Below are 27,911 nucleotides of genomic sequence, written 5' to 3' on the forward strand. Positions count from 1 at the left end.
TACCGCCCAACTCTAAATCTAGGCCTAAGATAGCTACAATATAACTAATAGTTACATTGTAGCTATTTTAAGTTTTATTTTTATTTTACAGGCAACTTTGTATTTATTTTAACCAGGTACAATAGTTATTAAATAGTTATTAACTATTTAATAGCTACCTAGCTAAAATACTTACAAAATTACCTGTAAAATAAATCCTAACCTAAGTTACAATTAAACCTAACACTACACTATCATTAAATTAATTAAATAAATTAACTACAATTACCTAAAATTAAATTCAATTAAATAAACTAAACTATAGTATAAAAACCCCCACTAAATTACAGAAAATAAAAAAAGAATTACAAGAAGTTTAAACTAATTACACCTAATCTAAGCCCCCTAATAAAATAATAAAGCCCCCCAAAATAAAAAAATGCCCTACCCTATTCTAAATTACAAAGTAATCAGCTCTTTTACCAGCCCTTAAAAGGGCTTTTTGCGGGGCATTGCCCCAAAGTAATCAGCTCTTTTACCTGTAAAAAAAAATACAACCCCCCAACATTAAAACCCACCACCCACATACCCCTACTCTAACCCACCCAAACCCCCCTTAAAAAAACCTAACACTAACCCCCTGAAGATCACCCTACCTTGAGCCGTGTTCACCCAGCCGGGCCGAATTCTTCATCCAAGAGGAGCAAGAAGAGGTCCTCCATCCGGTAGAAATCTTCATCCAAGTGGGGCAGAAGAGGTCCTCCATCCAGTAGAAGTCTTCATCCAAGCGGGGCAGAAGAGGTCCTCCATCCAGTAGAAGTCTTCATCCAAGCGGTGTCTTCTATCTTCATCCAACCACGGCTCCATCCTGCAGACCTCCGACGCGGAACATCCTTCTGGCCCGACGACTACCCAACGAATGAAGGTTCCTTTAAGGGACGTCATCTAAGATGGTGTCCCTCGAATTCCGATTGGCTGATAGGATTCTATCAGCCAATCGGAATTAAGGTAGGAAAAATCTGATTGACTGATTCAATCAGCCAATCGGATTGAAGCTCAATCCGATTGGCTGATCCAATCAGTCAATCGGATTGACCTCGCATTCTATTGGCTGATCGGATTTTTCCTACCTTAATTCTGATTGGCTGATAGAATCCTATCAGCCAATCGGAATTCGAGGGACGCCATCTTGGATGACGTCCCTTAAAGGACCTTCATTCGTCGGGTAGTCGTCGGGCCAGAAGGATGTTCCGCGTCGGAGGTCTGCAGGATGGAGCCGCGGTTGGATGAAGATAGAAGACCCAGCTTGGATGAAGACTTCTACCGGTTGGAGAACCTCTTCTGCCCCGCTTGGATGAAGACTTCTACTGGATGGAGGACCTCTTCTGCCCCGCTTGGATGAAGACTTCTCCCGGACGGAGGACCTCTTCTGCCCCGCTTGGATGAAGACTTCTACCGGATGGAGGACCTCTTCTGCCCTGCTTGGATGAAGACTTCTACCGGACGGAGGACCTCTTCTTGCTCCGCTTGGATGAAGAATTTGGCCCGGCTGGGTGAACACGGCTCAAGGTAGGGGGATCTTCAGGGGGTTAGTGTTAGGTTTTTTTAAGGGGGTTTGGGTGGGTTAGAGTAGGGGTATGTGGGTGGTGGGTTTTAATGTTGGGGGGGTTGTATTTTTTTTTATAGGTAAAAGAGCTGATTACTTTGGGGCAATGCCCCGCAAAAGCCCTTTTAAGGGCTGGTAAAAGAGCTGATTACTTTGTAATTTAGAATAGGGTAGGGCATTTCTTTATTTTGGGGGGCTTTATTATTTTATTAGGGGGCTTAGATTAGGTGTAATTAGTTTAAACTTCTTGTAATTCTTTTTTATTTTCTGTAATTTAGTGTTTTTTTTTTGTACTTTAGTTTAGTTTATTTAATTGAATTTAATTTTAGGTAATTGTAGTTAATTTATTTAATTAATTTAATGCTAGTGTAGTGTTAGGTTTAATTGTAACTTAGGTTAGGATTTATTTTACAGGTCATTTTGTAAGTATTTTTGCTAGGTAGTTATTAAATAGTTAATAACTATTTAATAACTATTGTACCTGGTTAAAATAAATACAAAGTTGCCTGTAAAATAAAATTAAATCCTAAAATAGCTACAATATAACTATTAGTTATATTGCAGTTATCTTAGGGTTTATTTTATAGGTAAGTATTTAGTTTTAAATAGGAATAATTTAGTTAATAATAGTAATTTTTATTTAGATTTATTTAAATAATATTTAAGTTAGGGGGGGGTTAGGGTTAGGGTTAGACTTAGGTTTAGGGGTTAATAAGTTTAATATAGGTGGCGGCAGTGTAGGGGGGGCAGGATAGGGGTTAATATGTTTAATATAGGTAGCGGCGGTATAGGGGACTGCAGATTAGGGGTTAATAGGTATTATGTAGTTGGCGGCGGGGTCCAGGAGCGGCCGTTTAGGGGTTAATATATTTATTATAGTTGTGGCAGGGTCCGGGAGTGGTGGTTTAGGGGTTAATATATTTATTATAGTTGCGGCGGGGTCCAGGAGCGGCGGTTTAGGGGTTAATAAATTTATTATAGTTGCGGCGGGGACCGGGAGCGGCGGTTTAGGGGTTAGTAAGTTTATTTAGTTGCGGCGGGGTCCGGGAGCGGCGGTTTAGGGGTTACTACGTATAATGTAGGCGGTGGCGGTGTAGGGGGGACAGATTAGGGGTGTTTACACTCGGGGTACATGTTAGGGTGTTAGGTGCAGACATCTCCCATAGGAATCAATGGGATATCGGGCAGCAGTGAACATGAGCTCTCGCTGCTGTCAGACTCCCATTGATTCCTATGGGATCCGCCGCCTCCATGGCGGGGGATTGAAAACCAGGTACGCTGGCCCGGAATAGTGGCAAGCGTACCTGGTAGGTATTTGATAACTACCAAAAGTAGTCAGATTGTGCCGAACTTGCGTTCGGAACATCTGTAGTGACGTAACCATCGATCTGTGTCAGACTGAGTCCGGCGGATCGTAGGTTACGTCACTAAATTCTACTTTTGCCGGGCTGTAAGGCTTGATAACTACAGCGAATCAGCCTCGCCACAAATACGCTGCGGAATTCCAGCGTATTTGCAGTTGACGGCTTGATAACTAGAGGCCAAGGTCTTTGTATGTCAGAGTGATAATTTTGTGTTTAATCCTAGAAGCAAGACAAAGCCAGTGAAGGGATTGGCAGAGAGGTGCAGCAGATGAAGAGCGACGTGTAAAGAAGATGAGCCTGGCAGAGGCATTCATTATGGATTGTAAAGGAGCTAGGCGGCAGCTGGGGAGACCAGAGAGGATAGTAATCGAGGCGGGAAAGGATGAGAGAGTGGATTAAAATCTTAGTTGTGTCTTGTGTAAGGAAATGTTTAATTTTAGAGATGTTGTTAAGGTGGAAGCAGCAGGTTTTAGCCAAGGACTGAATTGAGGAGTGAAAGAAAGATCTGAGTCAAATGTGACCCCAGACATCGGGCATGCAGGGTAGTGGTAATGATGGAGTTCTCGACAGTTAGAGAGATTGGGGGTGGAGATTTTGGAAGAAGGGGGGAAATAAGGAGCTCAGTTTTGGAGAGATTTAGCTTGAGGTAGTGAGAGGACATCCAGGAAGAGATGTGAGAAAGACAGTTAGTGACACGGATTAGCAAGGAAGGAGATAGGTCTGGTGCAGGGAAGTAGATTTGGGTGTCGTCGGCATACAAATTATATTGGAAACTGTGGGACTTAATTAGGGAACCTAATGATGACGCGTATGCTGTCGGCATTTATCGATGTGCAGCGGACATGATACACTACTTCGTATCATGTCTGCTCGCACATTGATAAATATGCCCCAAAGTGTTGATTTATGCTTATACATTCAACTAAATGTTGACAGTATATTTAATTAAAGGATAAAGTCACGAGTGCTGTTATAAAGTCACTCTTTTTCTTTCTTTTGTACAAATATATCATTGTTCGCCCTACCCATGGTAGATTCACCAGACTCCATTAGGATAGAGATCTGTAGACTGTAAACTTTTTGGAGTGGAGTCCTCTTCTTCCTGTATAAATTTGTTTTGTCTGTTCTGTTTTCTGTTTAGGTGATTTTTTTGTTGTTTTTTTTTACCATATATCAATAGTATTGCATACCCCATCTAATGTACCCAGAACTATGGAATTTGGTGGCCTTTACAAATAAATGGGGATAATAATGATAATAACAAAAATAAATAAAAGTGGACAACTGACACTTCAGCAGCACGTAAAATTGGAATAATAAAGATAATATCAGAATGGCCCCTGTGCAAGGATGACACACAAATGTGTGAAGAGTTCCATATTTAATTAACTTTTTAGAGATTCATCTCAGAATGCGGTGTATTAAAAAGAGAGTATAAAAAATAATCACCAAGATTACAAGTTGTGTGCTAAACCGGGTGCGTAATTAACGCAAATAAATGAGCGGTATCACACTCTTCATAGCGCTACAACTTACAGAAAAGTCTTCTTGTGTTGTGCGATAGGGTGCGATAATCGCCAACACTAAATAAACCTATTAACCCCTAAACCGCCGGCCCCACCATTGCTACTACTATAATAAAAAATGTAACCCCTAAACCGCCGGCCCCCCACATTGCTACTACTATAATAAACCTATTAACCCCTAAACCGCCAGCCCCCACATCACTACTACTATAATAAAGTAATTAACCCCTAAACTGTCGGCCCCCACATTGTTACTACTATAATAAAGCTTTTAACCCCTAAACCACCGGCTCCCCACATCGCAACACACTAAATTAAACTATAAACCCCTAAACCTAACTATCCCCTATACTTTAAATTAAAATTACAATATAACTATCTTAAAATATATAAAAACTTACCTGTGAAATAAACAAAAAACTAAGATTAAACTATAAATTAACCTAACATTACTATATTCTAAAATAAATAAACGAAAAAAAAAAACCTAAGTTACAAAATTAAAAAATCCTAACATCCTTACGAAAAATAACAAACACTAAAATTACGCAAAATAAAAAAACACTAAGATTACAAAAAATAATAAACAAAATTATCCAAAATAATAAAAATTAAATCTATTCTAATAGCCGTATAAAAACAAAAAAGCCCCCTTAAAATAAAAACACCCCCTAATCTTTTAATAAACTACCAATAGCCTTTAAAAGGGCCTTTTGTAGGGCAGTGCCCTAAGTTAAACAGCTCTTTTACCTACAAAAATTACAAATTCCCCCTAAAAGTAAACCCCCCCAGTCAACCAACCCCCCAAAATAAAAAAACCTCTAAAAAGTCTAAAAAAAACCTAAACTACCCATTGCCCCTAAAGGGACATTTTTATAGACATTGCCCTTAAAAGGGCCTTCAGCTCTTTTGTGCCCATTAAAATAAAAGAATCCGCTGACCGAGCTGAGTAATGGACGCTTAATCACAGAGCTCCGCTTAGCACACTGAGCAAACTTTATATATACAGTCCTAAATTGATGCCAATCTGCAATAAAACAAAAGGAGGAACACCTAATACCCTAGCCCAGCCGAACTCAGCAACCGCAAGAGGGGTAAATGATTAAAGTTTGAACACAAACACTTGGCGGACACTCTGGGGCTCCTGACCGCATGGGAAGCGGTGATAACTTCGGAAGCCACGCGGCTGCTAAAATACACTATATTGCCAACGACGGTCATCAACCAGATCACCCGACCTCATCCAGAATGCAATAATTACCGGAGGGAGACGGACTCAGAGAACAACAGAGGGAATTTCCCTACGCAGTATTACAAGTTAGTTGGAGCGCTTCCAAGATGGCGCCGACGGCATGAATAGTTAGAAAACGGAACTCCCGCATGGCTGTAACCACAGGATAAGGAATGAAGAGAAGTACAATGAGTAAATAGAGGTACATTTTTATCAAACATATTATGGCATAACTGTCACATCCTGCAATAAAAAAGCTGTAACACCCGATTTGAATATAAACATTTGCCTCAACTACACAGTTAAGGGGCCCCACTGTGGAATTAATACTGGGACAATAGATCACTAGTATACCTCTCTTGCTTACAAGTAAACAGCTTAAGCAACAGTCCCTATAGTGCACTAGGGATCCTGACAAAGCACAGAGAGAAACAGAGAGACAACCTCACAGGAACACTACCAAAAAGTGAAACACCTACACGGCCGCTGCAAACACCCTGCCATTCTAGGTGCAAACAATAACGGTCAGGGCCTCCGGAGACACTGACTCATAGGGGTAACGACCTACCACTACCCCTACAACAAGGGACACTTTACCAATCATCCTAACCATGTCTGCCAGACATTTAACAAAAGGAGACAAGATACCCAAACCATACTCTGTCAATAATTTCTTCAAAATGACCCCAACCCCTAAAACAAGCATTGTAGATGTCCCACAAGAAGGGGAACAAGAAATATCAGACACAAAACAGACAGACACGAATTCAGATTCTACCCCTGTGACCAAAGCAGACTTGAAAGGCTTAGTATCTAAGCAAGATATAACCACTAATTTTGAAAAGCTCTGGAATAAAATAGATAACATGCACACAGCAATGGCCAATAGCCTATCTGCAATTAAAACAGACATTGCAGAACTTGGGGGGAGGCTGGATACATTAGAGGAGCATACAGACACCCTGGTTGAGGACATCACCAATGTGACTCAATCAGTAGCCTCTCACCACCAGGAAATATCTGAGATTCACGAGAAGCTGGAGGATCTTGAAAATAGGAGTAGGAGAAACAATATTAGACTGAAAGGTGTTCCAGAAAGTATCCCTAATAAAGATCTCCTCTCCTATATAGCACAGCTCTTTCACCACGTGACAGCGGGAGCCGGGGATTTCGACATGGGGATCGAAAGAGCACATAGAGCCCTCAAACCCAAACCCAAGGAGGGCATGCCTCCCAGAGATATAATCATCAGGATGGCTTTGTTCCAGGATAAAGATAAGATCTTGCAAGCTGCACGTAAAAACCCCACGTTGAAGTTTCAGGGGTCCGTGATACAATTCTATCAAGATCTTAGTGTCAGAACCCTTCAACGCAGAGGAGCCATGAGACCGTTGACACAGCTATTGAGGAAACACCAAGTTCCATACAAATGGGGTTTCCCTTTTGCCCTCTATATCACTAAAGATTCTAAAACAATCACTCTCAGGGAGCCATCTGACATTCCAGAGGTCTGTCAGGTTTTGGGCTTTGAGGTACCTAACATACCGATCTCCATTTCACAACAACAGCCAGTGAAACCTGCTGAACAGATCTCGAAACCACAATGGTCTAAAGCATCTAGAAAGAAACAAAAAATTTGACACTGCTTTTTTACGACTTAACATGAGATACAACGGTTCGTTGAGACCATTTCTCCATTGGGCACCTACGGGTCCTGAATTGGACTTATAGTTCACTAATGGACATACTTGGTAATATCACCATGGACTGTGAAGACCAAGGCGAGCGGGAAAGCTTGCTTCCTTTCTACTGATGCTGCAACTCTTCGCTAGCAATGACGCTAGATGCTACAGCTCCAGAGTTTAGCCACAATGGTTAACTTCCTGGCATAGGAATATTGACTCAACCACATTTAGCTCAGTGTCGCTAAAGCGACGACCCCAATTTAATGTTTATGTTACTATACCTTATGCAACTCTTTAATATGTATTTCCTTATTTCTTTTCCTCTTTTTCTTTTCTTCCTTCCTCTTGCAAAGGAGAAAACTAGAGGTCCACATTGTTGGTTTTTCCATGTGGACGAGGTATACAGTTGTTATCTGTTTTTTTGTTTGTTTAAAGATGACGAATGGGAGACATCATTGCAATTAGGGCTCAACGAGAAGACGAGCAAAAAACTTATACTAAGTTGGGATGGATCACGGATGGGTGGAACACATGGGGGGGTCTATTCAAGACAAGGTAAGCTAACAACCCACAACATACACAAACATGGTAGGTGAACTAACTATTATCACACACAATGTTAGGGGCTTGAATACAGATATCAAAAGGAGACTAGCTTTTAAAGAATACACTACACTCAAAGCCAACATTTTGTTTCTACAAGAAACACACTTTGTCACCCCTCAACTCCCTTATTACTGGACCAAGAAATACCCTACACACTTTCATGCGACGGCCAAGACAAAAAAGAGAGGAGTCTCAATTTTTATCCATTCTACAGTTAACAACGTACACGAATCCACTATTGCAGACGCCGACGGTAGATACTTACTTCTAAAGGGCCAGTTAGATAATGTAAACACCATCCTATGTAATGTCTATTCACCCAACGAGCAGCAACATGTTTTTTTTACGAATATCTCGCAGATCCTTACTCAGTGGGCACAAGTCAGAATAATCCTGGCGGGGGACTTCAATATCCCCATTACACCACTAGACGACCCAAAGCCGGCAGCGGCTTCGAGCAAACAGCTAAGACGCAATAGTACAATAAAGAAAATTCAGGTTTCACTTAGCTCTCACTCACTAATAGATTCATGGTACACACTAAATGGGAAAACCACTGATACTACGTTCTATTCAGCAGCGCACAACACGTACTCCCGACTTGACTTTATATTCACTAGCCAAATCCTACAACCGACGTTTCACTCCTCGGACATATGCCCCTGTGTCTGGTCGGACCATTCAATAGTGACACTCAGTATGAGTGGACTGAGTGATCCGAATAGAATTAGATCTTGGACATACGATGCAACATTACATAAAAACCCACAGGTTCATGCTTCCACTCTACAACACCTCAATGAATATTGGAATATTAATACAGACACCACTAATAACCCTACACATGTGTGGGCAGCACATAAAGCTGTAATTAGGTGTACACTCATTAAAGAAAGATCTGCCCACATCAGACGAACGAGACAAGACCTGCAACAGATGCACAACGACATAGCCCACTTAGAAAAACAACACAGGTTAACAGGGAATCCTGCCACTTTAGTCAAGCTCCAAACCAAAAGAGACTCACTAACCAAGATTTTGAATGCCCAAGCCAACAGAGCTATTATGAGACTAAAATCACAATACTTTATCTACGACAATAAGCCTGACAAATTCTTAGCCCATAAGCTTAGAGAAAAATTTAAGACTGCAAATATCCCACTTATTGAGAGACCAAATGGCACAACGACTACTCATGCCCAAGAAATAGTAAACACCTTTGGGGACTTCTATGCTAAACTATATGACGGTCATAAAGTAACAATCAGCCCAACCACGGAACGCATCACAGATAGCTTTCTAAATTCCCCCACACTGGTCAAGATAACAGAAGAGGACAAAAAAACACTAAATGAACCCATCTCAACACTAGAAATAATCCTTGCCATTAGAGCCCTGAAACCAGGTAAGGCTGCAGGTCCAGACGGTTTGCCGGGGGAATACTATAAGCTTTTCAGTAAAGAACTTATTCCACATCTGACAAAGTTTTGCAACCACATTATGCAGGGTTACCCTATCCCCCCGAGCTGTTACAGGTGAAAATCGTGGTAATACCTAAACCGGGCAAAGACCCAAAAAAATGCCCTAGCTACCGTCCTATCTCCCTAATCAATCAGGATTTAAAAATCTTTACTAAAATCCTTGCCAATAGATTGTCCCACATTTTGCCCAAACTAATACACAGAGACCAGGTGGGGTTCATTAAGGATAGGGAGGCCCCAGACAATATCAGACGCATTATAGATACGGTTCACCATTTATGCGACAGTCGAACGCCTTCCCTGCTCCTCTCGTTGGATGCGGAGAAGGCGTTCGACAGAGTAGACTGGGGGTATATGACTAAAACTCTAACACAGATGAACTTTGACGGTCCTTTTATGGATGCTATCAAGGCCATCTATACTGGCCCAATGGCACATGTATCCTCCAATGGGTATGGATCTAGACCCTTCCCAATTTTGAATGGTACAAGGCAGGGGTGCTCATTGTCCCCCTTATTATTTGCGCTATGCATCGAACCCCTAGCAAATAAGATAAGAGCCAACCCTGATATAGTGGGAGTTCGGGTGGGAAACATAGAATACAAAATTAATCTCTTCGCAGATGACATATTGCTCACCCTAACCAAACCCATGCTGTCATTGCCCAGCCTATATGAAACTCTTGGGGAGTTCTCACTAATCTCAGGCTACCGCATCAACACGGATAAGTGTGAAATGCTGCCTTTGGGTATCCCTCCACATACGAAGAAATGAATAGAAATAAACTTCGAACTAAGAGAATCTAAACATTCTATGAAATATCTGGGGGTGGGAGTGACAGCTCAGACACAGGATCTATATAAAGCAAATTATTTGCCGCTATACAAATCCATTAGAAAAGATCTTCAAAATTGGAGACAACATAACTTCTCCTGGGTGGGGAGGATGTCAGCGGTAAAGATGACTGTATTCCCCCGACTGCTCTACCTCTTTAGAGCCCTACCCATACGCATTATACGCCCAGACCTAGAGAAGCTTCAGGCGGAGATTCTAGCGTTTATCCGTGGTAAAAAATTGACCAGGATAGCAGGACGGACCATGACTAAACATAGAAATTTTGGAGGCTTGGGGATACCCAACCTAATCGATTATTACAGAGCCGCTAGGCTCGCCCAGGATACACTAATACTTAGAGCTAGGGAGGAGGCCCTTTGGATACAACTAGAATCAGATATGGAGGGCAGGAGGGGTTTGGACGGGATATTGTGGGACCCCAGGGGTAGCATTCGAGAGACAAAACAGAAACAACCAATCACAACTGATACTACCCAACATATATGGTCAGAACTAGCATACAAAAAGGGGATGTGCCCCAGAGACTCAACACTGCGACCTATCAGATACCTCTTAAATGAAGACTCACAAAGAGAAATCAATAAGTGGGAGAACAAGGGATTGTATCGTGTGGCAGACCTTTTCATACAAAACAAAATTATGACCCAAGCCCAACTAAACGACAAACTATATCCTGTTACAGTTCCTTGGTATCTATATCTCCAATTAACCTCATCCGTACATACATTTCTACAATCGACCAAACCTAGAGGTAAATCCATCCTAGAACATATATGTAGATCTCCAACCAGGCCAAAACATTCTATCTCCAGAATATATTTAGACATCCAAACTCCAAACACTATGATTAAAACACGGCTCATGCTCAAATGGGAAACAGACCTAGAGACTAGCCTAGACCCAGACACTTGGTACACGACTTTTGCAGCAGCTACCAGAGGCCTGTTGAGCGCGGATTTAAGAGAAAACACCCTGAAGACAATATTCAGGTGGTACCTAACGCCCCTTAGGACGTCACATATGTCACGAACTAGCTCAAGGTTATGTTATAGAGGATGCGGGAAGCTGGGCAACTTCCGACATATGGTTTGGGACTGCACTGGGGTCCAGACCTTATGGAAATCTTTGTCATCCCTTGTAAGCCACCTTTTAGACGAACAGGTACAGATAAGCATGGCTCAAGCTCTACTACACGAATATATACCTAAATACAATAGGCCGATTAACACTTTCATCAGAATTCTATGCACAGTGGTGAGAACAAGCATTGCAAAACATTGGAAAACAGGTACACCGACATGGCAGGAAATCAAATGCAAAATACAGTTCACATATAATATGTATGATCAAGCAGCTTGGTCTCTGGGTACCAAAAACACTAACGATGAAATTTGGTTCTACTGGATCTACAGAAATGGTTTCAATTTTTCACCAACTTGATTGTCTACCCATTCTCAGACACACAACTAACAACCAAATATACCAAGTTAATGTTCATGATTTTTGACTACTATAATTTTTACAATTAATGGTTAACACAAGTTACAGATTTCTTCTTTCTTTCTCTCTCCTTCCTCTTCTCCTCTCCTCCTCTTTGTCTTTTCTTTATTCCTATCTCTTATAAGTTTACAAAAATGAGAAGAAGGCGAGAAGACCTAAATTCCTATAATGAGATATGTCTGACTTTAGACCATATATTGCACTGGGATGTTAGGTGATATATGAGCACTCTAAGTTCAGTGACTGCTAGATTTGCTGCTTTACGAAGAGGTCAACCACTGGAATGTCTTGCCATTATCTTCTTGTAATTTTTTCTTTTTTTGATGTTCAGTTATGTTGTCAGTTGTTTATATTTATTGCCTTCTTTAATAATAAAAACAATTCAAACATAAAATAAAAGAATCCCTAATCTAAAAAACAAAAATCTACCCAAACCCCTCCAAAAAAACCTAAGTCTATCCCCCCAGATATGTACTCACTGTTCCTGAACTCCGGCTGAGAAGGTCTTCTTCCAGGCGGTAACATCTTTATCCAGCACGGGGACATCTTCTATCTTCATCCAGGGGGAAGGAAACGGGGAGCGGAGGTAACCGTGATACAGGACCAGCGACCGTGGAGCCATCCAGTGTGGAGGATCCTCTTCATACAATCGTTGCCGCACACTGAGGATTGAATGCAAGGTACCCCTTTTATATTGGGGTACTGTTGCATTCAGTGGCGCATTTAGGTTTTTTGCTGCCCTAGGCACTCAAAATTCTGCTGCCCCCAACCCCCCCAGATATATATACATATATATATATCAGTGGCATATTTAGGTTTTGTGCTGCCCTAGGTACTCAAAATTCTGCTGCCCCCCATATATATATATATATATATATATATATATATGTGTACTACAACAAAGGTCAGAACTCACAACACAAAAAAATATTTTATGTAAGGGTTTGGATACCATCATCACTGTTACCAAATCAATAAATACATATTTATTTGACTATAAAGTGATATATCTTAACTGTCTTTTCATGAATTATATATTAAAACCCACACCAGCTGTATAGTGCTGATTTCAACCTAAATCTTCTAATCAACATCCCAGACATATTTACTGCATTCCAGAGTGCCCTTGCCAACCTACTCAGCGTGCCACCATATTATGTGCCAATGCATTTGTTCTGTATTCTATAAACCCTTTGACGCATAACCAAAGCTCCCTGCTCACCTGGAACTTTATACATTTACGTTATATACCTGTCCCCATGACTTGTCAGTTAGTTGATCCTTATATATGTTAGCACTCCCTAAATACTGTCTCTGCTGTTTCCCTGTTGTTTTCCTGCAGACATCCGGCCCGTCCTATACTTAGCCCTATAGTCTGGGTTGTTCCTGGTCTCCGTCTCTAGGCAGTTCGGTATCATAACCTCCCCGTGTAGCTTACCTGTTCCTTAGGGTTATGTTGGTGTCAGTGACTGCCTCCACCTGCAGCCTGCTGCTGGCCTGTGCCTTGGTGTCAATTCGATCACTTGAGGCTGGAGGCAGTGGCACAGCGCAGGAGCAGAGAGGGGGAAGAGGAAGGGGGAATCTACAAGAGGAGGACACATCATAGTAACACAGGCATTGCAAAGTAGTGTAATAGTATATTATCAATGAAAAATCAGTCCATTAACTAATCCTGACCAATTTACAGTACATTATTCTATATTACTATTAAATATATAGCTTTTCACTATGTAACGGCAAAACTACATTTTTGTACTTCTAATTTTTTGTTTCAAATACAAACTGAAATGCAAATACAGGGCTTTGGTAGAGTAGAACAAAAATATTACAGAAATACCATTTCACAAAACATCTATGTATGGGCCCGTTGTAATGAATACTTATGCAGGCGGGTCCGGGAGGATCATAAGTCAAACCGTTAACCGTCACCTTCTCCTTTCTTTACAGAAGCCCAGGCCGCAGGCGCACAGATACAGCCACCACCACATAGGAACTTTAAATATTAATTAGGCTGTGTAACAGGCAGGCAGTGGCTCACTCTATTACGCCCCGCTCCAGTTCTCACACTGATCAGAAAAGCGGTCACGTGACCACTCGTAAGCCGCCCAGGCAATTTTTTTTTTTTTAAAAGCATGGCCAGATACTGCAGTGGACAAGTGCCACCCCCCAAAATCTGTCATGCTAGGCACCGGCCTTGTTGGCCTATTCATTAACACGCCCCTGGTTGCATTCCTATTGGCTTACAAATTAAAATCAGCCAATAGGACAGGGATAAGCACAGACAAAGGCTGTGGCGGACATTTTCCAAAGTACAGACCTTAGTGAAGGACACCAAGGTACATTTGAAATTAAAAACATTATTTTATAGTGCTTGGTGTTATTATACTGATGCAGATACCACTGATCCTGTAACCAGACCTCCTCTGGATATACCCATGAGCCAGTGTCACTACTGTGTCATTAAATAGTGCTGGGTGTTATTATACTGATGCAGATACCATTGATCCTATAACCAGCCCTCCTCTGGCTATACCCATGTGCTACTGTGTCTTTGTATAGAGCTGGGTGTTATCAGATGCAGATACACATCCAGTATTTCACTTAGGTTTTATTTATTCCATAACTTATCACCCAATATCGCTAGCAGTCTCTTGACAAGCCACTAACTTTATTCACACTACATACATATATATATATATATATATATATATATATACATATATATATATATATACATATATATATACACATACATATATATATATATATATATATATATATATATATATATACATATATATATATATATATATATATATATATATATATACAAACACATATACATATATATATATATATATATATATATATATATATATATTTTCCTATTATTTAATCAGAAAGAAAAGATATACTAAGGTTGTGACGGACACTGCAAGAGCTAGTCACGGACACCAGTGTCCGTGTACGGACACCTTGCCTATCCCTGCAATAGGATGAGAGCTGCTTAAATCCTATTGGCTGTTCAAATCATATTTTGTTGATTATGGGTGCACAATCTATTTATTAACACCCATAGCAGAGGGCAGACATACATATGTACAAACTGGCCAATAGATGGGCAAGGTATCTTTTTATAACCTACCCATGGAAATTGTGAAACAAAGTAAACTTTGGGGTTAGGTTGTTGTTTGTTAGTTGACCATTTCTTAAACAATCTAGATTTATGAAGTACTTCCAAGTAAAACAAAAAGTACATTTTAAACCCATAAATTAATTATATAGGAATCATAAGACTATTTAGAATTTTCAAAGGGACAGTCTACTCCAGAATGTTTATTGTTTAAAAATATAAATAATCCCTTTATGACCTATTCCCCAGTTTTGCAAACCCAACACGGTTATATTAATATGCTTTTACCTCTGTGATTACCTTGTATCTAAGCCTCTGCAGACTGCCACCTTATTTCAGTTCTTTTGACAGACTTGCATTTTAGCCAATCAGTACTGACTCATAAATAACTCCACAGGAGTGAAGACAATGTTATTTATATGGCACACATGAACTAGCTCTGTCTAGCTGTAAAAAAAACCTGTCAAAATGCACTGGGATAAGAGGAGGCTTTCAAGGGCTTACAAATTAGCATAGCAGATGTTCCTATCTACATTTAGCTTTCAACAAAGAATACCAAGAGAACAAAGCAAATTTGATGATAAAAGTAAATTGGAAAGTTTTTTTTTAAATTACATGCCCTATATGAATCATGAAGATTTAATTTTGACTAGACTGTCCCTTTTAATGAAAAGAAGTCAGTTTGACATTTACTTTTTATATCCAGTTCATTTGCACTAACTCTCTGGGGCCTATCTATCAAGCTCCATATAGAGCTTGAGGGCCCGTGTTTCTGGCCCTTTTTCCAATTCAATGATCCTAGATATGGACCTATGGCTATGCACAAAGGCCCCCTAGCTGGCCAAATAAGGGATTCTATTATGGTGTAGTGTGCAAAGAGCTTAAAAGAAGGCCGAGGTGGCTATAAATAATAAGTGTCAAAATGGAGGTCAAATGGACCGCTGAGGCAGCTTGTGGATGTCTATATGGTGGTAGACAGTAGGATGATTCACACTTCTTATCTTAAAAGAGTGTTTAATTACAGTACATCAATAAAATACATCAATAAAATCACAATTGATAAACGCATTGAGTCAATGACAGCATATAAACATAAAAATCCTGGATCCATGATGCTTAAATTGAAATGGCTTGAATAAACAATGTGAGTGATTTCATGAATATGCAATAGATTGTCTCAGCTTCACTCTTGGCGTTGAAATGATTAAGGATAAGTGAATGAGACTCCTATCTTGTGTGTGTTGATACAACTTGTCAAGAATTAATACAACTTCCCATGTGTTGATGCAACTTTGTTCGTGTGAATACAACTTAGTACTATCCACACTATAAATAAAATAAATGAAAATGATAATGATATTGATATGAAAATAATAAAGGAGACCGTTATTAAAAGTGTTCAAAAAGTCCTAGTGAAAGTGTCCAACAGGATGGATGATGTTGCAATGTGATTAGTGTCCAAAGTGGTGTACTGTACCATCCATATCTTGTGCAGAAAAAATTACGAAATGACAGAAAAAAATTCCAGAAAAGTGCAAAAAGAGTTCAAAAATGTTCAAAATCTTGCAAACAATCCTAATGTGTTTCCACAGTGGGATAGGAAAAACTTAAAAATACACATTTTAAGTTTTTCCTATCCCACTGTGGAAACACATTAGGATTGTTTGCAACATTTTTGCACTCTTTTGGAATTTTTTTTCAAAAAATGATTTTATCAATTGTGATTTTATTGATGTATTTTATTGATGTACTGTAAATAAACACTCTTTTTAGATAAAAAGTGCGAATCATCCTACTGTCTACCACCATATAGACATCCACGAGCTTCCTCAGTGGTCCATTTGACCTACATTTTGACACTTATTATTTATAGCCACCTCTGCCTTCTTTTAGGCACACTACACCGTAATCGCCGCAATTCAACCTGATCGAATACGATCGGGTTGATTGACACCCCCCTGCTAGTGGCCGTTTGGCCGCGAATCTGCAAGGACCGGCGTTGCACCAGCAGTTCACAAGAGCTGCTGGTGCAAAGCTGAATGCTGAGAGCGTATTGCTCTCCGCATTCAGCGAGGTCTGTCGGACATGATCCGCTGATTGGATCATGTCGGACAGACAGATAATAAATAGGCCCCTATATCTCCTTGAATTTCTGTTTGGTACCTGTAGGTTGCGTAAGCTGCAAATTTTGCATCTTATCAGCTGTTACATGTAGCAGGAGAGTTTCAGCAAATGCAATAGTGCATCTTAATGCTGTTTGTGTCACCGCAGATTGAACTGAGAGTGACAAATCCATAATGTCCTGCCTATATTCTTAACTGCTGCAATTTCCCTTCATTACCACCTACAAGCAAACTGTTAATCAGGCTCCATCAAGCATTTATCCTCATTTGTGCCCAACAATGTATTTCTGATTATGATTAATGTAAAACACCAGCACAGCTCCAGATTATCTCCACTTGGTAGCAAAGCAATAGCACATCACATGTAAAATAATAAATAGTAGATTTATAAAGCTGCATTACTTAAACAGCTAAACAGGAGCCCATCTGTGGGAGGGTATCTATAAACTGCTGCCTTCTGTTCTCTAATGATGGTCCTGCTATATCTTGTTTGTTTTATGTACTAGTTTTGGTTCTTGAAGCTGCTATTGCAAAATGTGGTTCTCATTTTTTTCTTCCTGATTTTTTTTCCCTTATTTCCTCTCTCCCCCAGGGCAATAAGCCTTGCCTTTGAGAATAATGTCTTGAGCACTACGGCTATTGATGGGATGCATTGCCTGCAGCCTAAATGCTTTTTTAAACTAAAAGCAGACTATAAGCAAGTTTAGTGCAGCATAAATAAAGCATCTGTTAAATATGCATGAAAACACATCCATATCTGTATGTGCTTACCTGTAATGCAGTACAGAACTTACAGTGATAGATTAGCGTTGTATGCATTAAAGTGATGCATTATAGTTTTTCTCATTGTAGACTCAAAATATAAATTGTAGCCAAAACAAGTGATTTTCTGTTCATCTGTTTTCAATATTGCATTGTGGCGAATCAATTCATTAAAAAAAAAAAGGAATTGCAGAAGTTTGAAAACACAGCGGAGAATTAAAATGAATCATTGTGCATAGTTTGATGAAGATAGTTCTTGTTTATCTTTTCTTACACAGTAACAGTTCATTTGAGTCTAAAATAAATCTTTGGATTTTTGAAACCTAAATTCATACTTTGGCATTTTTTGTGATATTTTAAATTATACATTTTTTCAATAATTTAGCTTTTTAACGCACCTTCATAGACAATCAAATTTTTCTGCTATCTGCAAAAAGGCACTCCGTGTATCACATGATTTATAATATAAAATTATTAAATCTGTTTTTACCCAGTATATTACACACACATATATACATATTAAATGTAATATAAATGTTTCTTATGAAAATAAATGTTTAAACAGTGATTTAAAAAGATATGGTATATGACAAGGTGTTGGACTGGGAAGGGTTTAAAGGTGTAAATGTATCTGTGTATTCGTATGTGTGTAATTGTATGTATGTATTTATGTGTATGTATGTATTTATGTGTATGTGTATGTATTTATATGTATGTATTTATGTGTATGTGTATGTATTTATGTGTATGTGTATGTATTTATATGTATGTGTATGTATTTATGTGTATGTATTTATGTGTATGTGTATGTATTTATGTGTATGTATTTATGTGTATGTATTTATGTGTATGTGTATGTATTTATGTGTATGTATTTATGTGTATGTGTATGTATTTATGTGTATGTGTATGTATTTATGTGTATGCATGTATTTATGTGTATGTATTTATGTGTATGTGTATGTATTTATGTGTATGTATTTATGTGTATGTGTATGTATTTATGTGTATGTATTTATGTGTATGTGTATGTATTTATATGTATGTGTATGTATTTATGTGTATGTATTTATGTATATGTGTATGTATTTATGTGTATGTATTTATGTGTATGTATTTATGTGTATGTATTTATGTGTATGTATTTATGTGTATGTATTTATGTGTATGTGTATGTATTTATGTGTATTATTTATGTGTATGTATTTATGTGTATGTATTTATGTGTATGTGTATGTATTTAGGTGTATGTATTTATGTGTATGTATTTATGTGTATGTGTATGTATTTATGTGTATGTGTATGTATTTATGTGTATGTATTTATGTGTATGTATTTATGTGTATGTGTATGTATTTATGTGTATGTATGTATTTATGTGTATGTATTTATGTGTATGTATGTATTTATGTGTATGTGTATGTATTTATGTGTATGTATGTATGTATTTATGTGTATGTATTAATGTGTATGTATTTTTGTTAACTAGAAATGGTGAGGGATAGGAGAAATGGGTTTGCTATTGAATTCAGGGGTGCAAAATCGAATCTAATAATATTAACAGACCCTGAACTCCAGAACCTCAAGCAGTGATATACATCCAAATGTACATAAATGTGTGCAAAAAGACTTGCACGACAAAGAAAAAGTCTGCAGGTAACTGGACTAGTGTAATACTGGACCCATTAAAATAAGTTTAGACAAAGAAAAGTGAGAACAATGTAATAATCAAATCACACACACATCCCCATTTATACTAAATAACTTTATTGAAGAAAAAATAGGAGCCCGACTGGACTCATACTCATGCACACACACACACACTGTTAAAACTAGCTGAAACTCAGAGTGATATAATTTCCTATCGAAAAGCACGAAAGTGGATAATTGTAGGTTGCTACCAGGGTATACAAATATGTTTAATAATTCACACCAGGGAATACACCAATGATTTATAGACAGTACAAATATAAATCTCTCCTTTATAACAGTCTTTGCAGGAATCACAACCTCCAGGTAAGGAACAATTGCGGTATTATATGATTGTTGTACAGGAGAATCAATATATAAGAATAACTAACCAACACAAAAATAAATGTGTCTGGTAGCTAGTTCCAAACTGATTAGAGGTTAGCTATAACTATTTTTTGCAAATATTGCAACTGGCGAATTCGGATCTGCTAATATTTTTGTGACAACATTAGATTGGTTATACCGTTAGGCTGATATTCTATGTCCCAGTGGCTATATATGCAAGCACTAGAGTTATTGTATCTGTCCAATAACTAAATAGGATTTTATGTATCTAATCAAATGTTTGCACCGCTGTTAGCGATGGAAATAACGTAGCAGTAAGTATAATGGGTCACTAACAGTAGCTGTCCCTATGAGATATACGATTTTCTGTAGTGCTGCGATATTCAAAATCACCAAGTATATTTAAATTTAGCCGTGTTATAAAGTTCAAGGCCAGTATTCAGATATAACAAATTATACGTTCAGCACCAAATCTCACTCTCACTGAAGCCTGAGATCATATATCATTGGCTCCCTATATTCCTTGGTGCAAACATTAGCCTAATCACACACCCTGCACGAATCCACCGGTGTGAGCTAGCTACTTGAATCAATATATATAGCCCATTAATCTAAGTATCGATATATATAGCCCATTAATTTAAGGCGCCAGCCAGTGGCAATATGACAAATAAGCAAAGGCTAAACTGAAAAAGGTCTCTTCTATAGCGGAGACCTATTTACTTTTAACTGTCTATTTGTGGTCGCAACCGTTAACCAAAAGTGCTATGCTGAGTCAGCAATTAAAAAATGCGGGTTACATAACCCGGTACTGGTGCCCCTGACGCGCGTTTCACATTACGCTTCCTCAGAGGGGTACGCGCCGGCCGGACAAGGCGGGTGATATGAAAATTTAACACCCGCCTCTGTACTCTGATTGGTTCTTCAAAGCTACACTGTGCAGCTTCTCATTGGATGTAATTCGTACGGGGATAATTGAACTTAGCTAGGCATGTCAATTCAATGAGTTGGCTCATCCAGGTATATATGACAATACTTTGATGAATGTGTTCAGGCAAGGGCCAGTATACATTAATAGCGCAGAGAAGGAAATAATATTGAGTGTTTTATTGTTTACAGCATAGGTCTCAAGTTATTCATTCATCCATCAGCAGGACATATTGGGGTAAAATGGATGGATCGTAGGGCAATTCAGTTCTTAGTATATTTATATGTACTTACGCCTGCTATGCCTAGTAATTTTAGGTTGAAATCTACAGATCATAACTTTAAAACGGAAAGGATTTGTTTGCCAATTACTTAGCTTTTGTATTTGCATTATTCCATTACTGTATATGTCATAACCTTTAGTATCCATATGTTTGGAGATTTACTTTCCTTTTATTTAAACTGAATCGAACAAACTACTGTGAATACTGTGTAATAACAGAAAGGAAAATAGGTCCTATAATGATAAACTCCACTTACGTGACCTTGAACTGAGTGAATGTGTGTGAGCATATGAGTGAGTTTTATGTGGTGAAATAACAAGAAAAGATAGTGAAAGTGGAAACTTGTAGTGATACTAAAGTGCCTAAATTAAATCATATTCTATAATTTATAAATAATTGTATGTAGTAGTATATTTTCCATACTACAAAATTATACATTAAACAGAAACTGTATCAAATATAAAAGTCATAAATTATATTGACTGAATTGTGAAAATTAAATAATGAGAGTGAATGCTGGTGATTGCTTGGGAATGAAAAATTATATGAGTGGGAGTGATTAGTGAAGAAAAAGTGTTGTTCTTCTTAAAAAGATATGAGGAGATCGGTGAACGTGTTATTTGTGTTTGTTAAAACAAAAAAAAAAAAAAAAAAAAAAAAGGTTTTTATAAAAAACTTTTAATTATTTCATAAATATACATTAAAGTTATTATATTCATTTAATCCATGTGGATATACAGTGTTAAGCAGGTGTATCCACCGACATTCTGCTTTCAATAATGCATTTTCAAGGTTACCACCTCTATTACCTAGAGATATTTTCTGCAAGATGGAAAATTTGAGATGATTACTTTGACCTCGGTGTTTCAATAAAAAGTGTTTTGCTACACTTGTGATCTTTTTTCCTTTTTGTTGGTCTTTCTCTGCGTTTTTGATGTTATTTTTGTGTTCTAAGATTCTGACCCTTGCCTCCCTAGTGGTCATACCTACATAGGCTTTGTCACATTCACAGTAAATAATGTAAATGACTCCTGAGGATCTACAGGTGAAATGATGTTTAAGTTTTTGGTTCTTCCCATATTTATCCTTTATTTCTGTAATTTTTTTGACATGAGGGCAGACAGAACATGTGCCACAAGGGTACATGCCAGGGTCAGTGTCACTTTTTTTCGGAATGTGTACATAATGGCTTTGTACCAATTGATCCTTTAAATTCCTTGGTCTTTTGTATCCAATCTGCACTCTGTCGCCTATTGTGTCCTTGAGCTCAGGGTCGCTAGTAAGGATGTGCCAATTCTCATTGAGTATTTTAATCACACTTTGCATTTGTGGATTGTACGTAGTGATCAATCTTGGGGTGACTGTGGAATTGTCTTTGATTTTGGGACACAATAATGTATCCCTAGAGGTTTTCAGAGCTTTGAATTTAGCTTGTTTAATACTTCTGTTGCTGTAGCCTCTTTGTGCTAATCTTGTTGTGAGAAGTTTGCTTTCATTTTCATAGATTGAGACATCAGAACAATTTCTCCTCAATCGTAGGAACTCTCCATATGGAATTGCTTTCAAAGTACTCCCTGGATGTGCACTAGTTTTGTGCAATAATGAATTTGTGGCAGTATCTTTCCTAAACACCTTGGTTGCAATAGTACCATCATTGTTCTTAATGATAGTCAAATCCAGAAAATCGATTTTGCATTGATCCGCCTGATATGTTAATTTTATATTAAGATTGTTTTTGTTGAGTACCGAGAAAAACTCATCAAGCTGTTCACGTGTGCCTTCCCAGACGAATAGTACATCATCAATGTACCTTATCCATAAAGGTACATGGTCTGTGAATACTTCCATGCCTTCAGAGAAGACAATTTTTTGTTCCCAGTACCCCAAAAACAAATTAGCATATGTTGGGGCACAAGATGTGCCCATGGCGGTTCCTTGTGTTTGTAGGAAGAAATTATCTTTGAACGTAAAGATGTTATGAGTCAGTACGTATTTTAAAAGAAGTAAGATAAATTCATTATGTTCTTTATTGTCAGATTCGTTGGTTGAGAGGAAGTATTTGACTGCCTGTATGCCATCATTATGTCTAATGCTGGTATATAGCGACTCTACGTCTGCTGTAATAAGCCAAGTATCATTATTCAGATGTAAGTCTTGTAAGATCTTTAAGACCTCCATAGTATCCCGGACATAAGAGGGCATTCCAGTCAGATATTCTCTTAATCTCTGATCTATGTATCTACTGGCTGCCTCAGTAAGATTGTTGTTGCCTGATACTATGGGTCTTCCTGGTGGTCTAGATACATTTTTATGAACCTTTGGCAAAAAGTATATAGTCGCCAGAGTGGGATTTTTTTGTATCAGAAAGTTTTTTTCTGTTTTTGTGATGGTTCCATTATTCCACATCCTTAGGATCAGTTTATTATATTGTTCCATATAGTCTGATTGAGGGTTAAATAAAAGCTTTTTGTAACAATCTTTATTAGATAGTTGTCTCATAGCTTCATCAACATAATCATCTTTTGGCCACACTACAATATTACCGCCCTTGTCTGACGGCTTGATGACTACATCAGTCCATGTTTTAATGTCATTCAAAGCTCTTTTCTCAGAGTGAGTGAGGTTATTGTTTATATCAAAAATAGGCAATGTTTCTATTTTTTGACATACAATCTGTGAAAAGACACTGACTTGTGGTGAGATAGATGCAGGTGGGGTATATGTAGATTTAGGTTTTAAACCTTTCTTCCATTGATTGGATTGATTTTCTGTATCAGACTCACTCAAGAGATCTTCCAAGTCTTGTAAAGAATCTAGTTCATCTTTAGATAAAGAGGGATCATTTTTGTTTGAATACATCTTTTTTAACAACAGCTTGCGTGAAAATAAGTGAATATCTTTTATTAATTCAAACTTATTTAAGGTATTAGTGGGACAAAAGGTTAACCCCTTAGAGAGAACACTCTCATGGTTTGTATCTAAAGCATGTTTACTGAGATTAATTACTCTCATGAGTTGGTCCTGATTGTGGTAAATGGACACATCTCCTTCTTTCTCTCCGATTGTCTTTGAGGGCCTGTGTTTTTCCTTTTGTTTCCCCTTGTCGGTTTGTTTGTTATTTGCGTGTTTAATGTCTGCTGTTGCCGGTGGCTTAATGCTAAAAAAGACACTTCTCTATTGGTGTGAGATGTAGTTGGTAAGGGATTAGCTTGTGTTACTTGCACTGGTAAGTCTCTTGTCGTAGGCTCCATTTCATCTCTATTACTTTCATTGTCTGAAATGTCAGTTTCTGTTTCTGAGCCACTATTATTTTCCCTTATTTGAGTTCTATTGTATCTATGTCTATTAGATGTCTGATACCTCCACTTATAGATTCTTTGTTGTTGAAAATCATCTATATCCCTCTGAAGTTTATGTTTTTTAGTCTGAATTAGTTCATTCTCCAGTTTGTCTAGTTCTTTTTGGTATCTTTGATAGGTTTCAACAAAATCAAATTTTTCCTCAAATTTTTTAAGAAGTTCATTTTGTTCTTTAATCTCTGCATCCAATTTGTTTAATTCCAAGGTGTCATGTTTGATTAATATTTTAATTAATTTAAGTGAACATTCTGTCAGTGTCCCTTCCCATTCTTTGACTAAACTTTCATTATTCAAAGTAAAGGCTGGAAACATTTTTATCCTTAAACCTCTTGGTATAATACCTCGCTCTGCATATTTTTCGAAAAAATGCCAATTCCACCATCTTTTGGTTTGTTTGTACAATGTTTGATGTAGGTTGCATAGTGTATTATTAAGTTCATCTTTGGTTATTAGAGTATCGTCAATGTTGGTTTTATCAAATAATTGATTAAGTTCTTTAAGTCTTTTCTGTTGTCTGAGTACTAAATCTTGTTGAAGATTCATTTTAATATAATTTAAATACCCTCAAGGAAAAACTAGGATTCACCTAGTAAAATACAATTGTTAACTAGAAATGGTGAGGGATAGGAGAAATGGGTTTGCTATTGAATTCAGGGGTGCAAAATCGAATCTAATAATATTAACAGACCCTGAACTCCAGAACCTCAAGCAGTGATATACATCCAAATGTACATAAATGTGTGCAAAAAGACTTGCACGACAAAGAAAAAGTCTGCAGGTAACTGGACTAGTGTAATACTGGACCCATTAAAATAAGTTTAGACAAAGAAAAGTGAGAACAATGTAATAATCAAATCACACACACATCCCCATTTATACTAAATAACTTTATTGAAGAAAAAATAGGAGCCCGACTGGACTCATACTCATGCACACACACACACACTGTTAAAACTAGCTGAAACTCAGAGTGATATAATTTCCTATCGAAAAGCACGAAAGTGGATAATTGTAGGTTGCTACCAGGGTATACAAATATGTTTAATAATTCACACCAGGGAATACACCAATGATTTATAGACAGTACAAATATAAATCTCTCCTTTATAACAGTCTTTGCAGGAATCACAACCTCCAGGTAAGGAACAATTGCGGTATTATATGATTGTTGTACAGGAGAATCAATATATAAGAATAACTAACCAACACAAAAATAAATGTGTCTGGTAGCTAGTTCCAAACTGATTAGAGGTTAGCTATAACTATTTTTTGCAAATATTGCAACTGGCGAATTCGGATCTGCTAATATTTTTGTGACAACATTAGATTGGTTATACCGTTAGGCTGATATTCTATGTCCCAGTGGCTATATATGCAAGCACTAGAGTTATTGTATCTGTCCAATAACTAAATAGGATTTTATGTATCTAATCAAATGTTTGCACCGCTGTTAGCGATGGAAATAACGTAGCAGTAAGTATAATGGGTCACTAACAGTAGCTGTCCCTATGAGATATACGATTTTCTGTAGTGCTGCGATATTCAAAATCACCAAGTATATTTAAATTTAGCCGTGTTATAAAGTTCAAGGCCAGTATTCAGATATAACAAATTATACGTTCAGCACCAAATCTCACTCTCACTGAAGCCTGAGATCATATATCATTGGCTCCCTATATTCCTTGGTGCAAACATTAGCCTAATCACACACCCTGCACGAATCCACCGGTGTGAGCTAGCTACTTGAATCAATATATATAGCCCATTAATCTAAGTATCGATATATATAGCCCATTAATTTAAGGCGCCAGCCAGTGGCAATATGACAAATAAGCAAAGGCTAAACTGAAAAAGGTCTCTTCTATAGCGGAGACCTATTTACTTTTAACTGTCTATTTGTGGTCGCAACCGTTAACCAAAAGTGCTATGCTGAGTCAGCAATTAAAAAATGCGGGTTACATAACCCGGTACTGGTGCCCCTGACGCGCGTTTCACATTACGCTTCCTCAGAGGGGTACGCGCCGGCCGGACAAGGCGGGTGATATGAAAATTTAACACCCGCCTCTGTACTCTGATTGGTTCTTCAAAGCTACACTGTGCAGCTTCTCATTGTGTTAGGTTTTTTAAGGGGGGTTTGGGTTAGATTAGGGGTATGTGGGTGGTGGGTTGTAATGTTTTGGGGGTTATTGTATGTTTTTTTTAAATGCAAAAGAGCTGATGAATTTGGGGCATGCCCCGTAAAAGGCCCTTTTAAGGGCTGGTAAGGTAAAAGAGCTGTTAACTTTTTATTTTAGAATAGGGTAGGGCATTTTGTTATTTTGGGGGGCTTTGTTATTTTTTTAGGGGGCTTATACTAGGTGTAATTAGTTTAAAATTCTTGTAATCTTTTTTTATTTTTGTAATTTAGTGTTTGTATTTTTTGTAATTTAGTTTAGTTGATTTAATTGTAGATAATTGTAGGTAGTTTAGTTAATTAATTTATTGATAGTGTAGTGTTTAATTGTAACTTAGGTTAGGATTTATATTACCGGTCATTTTGTAATTATTTTAACTAGGTAGCTATTAAATAGTAAATAACTATTTAATAGCTATTGTACCTGGTTAAAATAAATACAAAGTTGCCTGTAAAATAAATATAAATCCTAAAATAGCTACAATATAATTATTAGTTATATTGTAGCTATATTAGGGTTTATTTTACAGGTAAGTATTTAGCTTTAAATAGGATTAATTTATTTAATAAGATTTATTTTATTTCGTTATATTTAAATTATATTTAACTTAGGGGGGTGTTAGGGTTAGGTTTAGACTTAGCTTTAGGGGTTAATACATTTATTATAGTAGCGACGAGGTCCGGTCGGCAGATTAGGGGTTAATAAGTGTAGGTAAGGTAGCGGCGACGTTGGGGGGGCAGATTAGTGGTTAATAAATATAATATAGGGGTCGGGGATGTTAGGGGCAGCAGATTAGGGGTAAATAGGTATAATGTAAGTTGCGGTGGTGTACGGAGCGGCAGATTAGGGGTTAATAATAAAATGCAGGGGTCAGCGATAGCGGGGGCGGCAGATTAGGGGTTAATAAGTGTAAGGTTAGGGGTGTTTAGACTCGGGGTACATGTTAGGGTGTTAGGTGCAGACTTAGGAAGTGTTTCCCCATAGGAAACAATGGGGCTGCGTTAGGAGCTGAACGCTGCTTTTTTGCAGGTGTTAGGTCCATAAGCAATGCTGGTATTGAGAGTTGAAGTGGCGGTAAATTATGCTCTACGCTCCCTTTTTGGAGCCTAACGCAGCCCTTCAGAGAACTCCCAATACCAGCGTTGTTTAAAAGGTGCGGGGGAAAAAAACACGTGTAGCTAACGCACCCCTTCTAACGCAAAACTCTAAATCTAGCGGTAAGTTAATAAATTAACCTAACATTACTATTCTAATAAAATAAAAAAACTACCAATTAAAA

At 37.9% G+C, this 27,911-nt stretch overlaps 1 non-coding gene across 1 annotated transcript; it reads left to right on the forward strand.

Annotated features, from left to right (window-relative positions):
* The first annotated feature begins 4,232 nt into the window (after positions 1-4,232).
* Positions 4,233-4,334, forward strand: LOC128661901 (U6 spliceosomal RNA). The gene has a single exon (XR_008402673.1). It is a non-coding gene; the product is annotated as a U6 spliceosomal RNA (small nuclear RNA).
* Positions 4,335-27,911: the final 23,577 nt, after the last annotated feature.

This window comes from Bombina bombina, chromosome 5, assembly GCF_027579735.1.
Source record: "Bombina bombina isolate aBomBom1 chromosome 5, aBomBom1.pri, whole genome shotgun sequence".
NCBI classification, from domain to species: domain Eukaryota; kingdom Metazoa; phylum Chordata; class Amphibia; order Anura; family Bombinatoridae; genus Bombina; species Bombina bombina.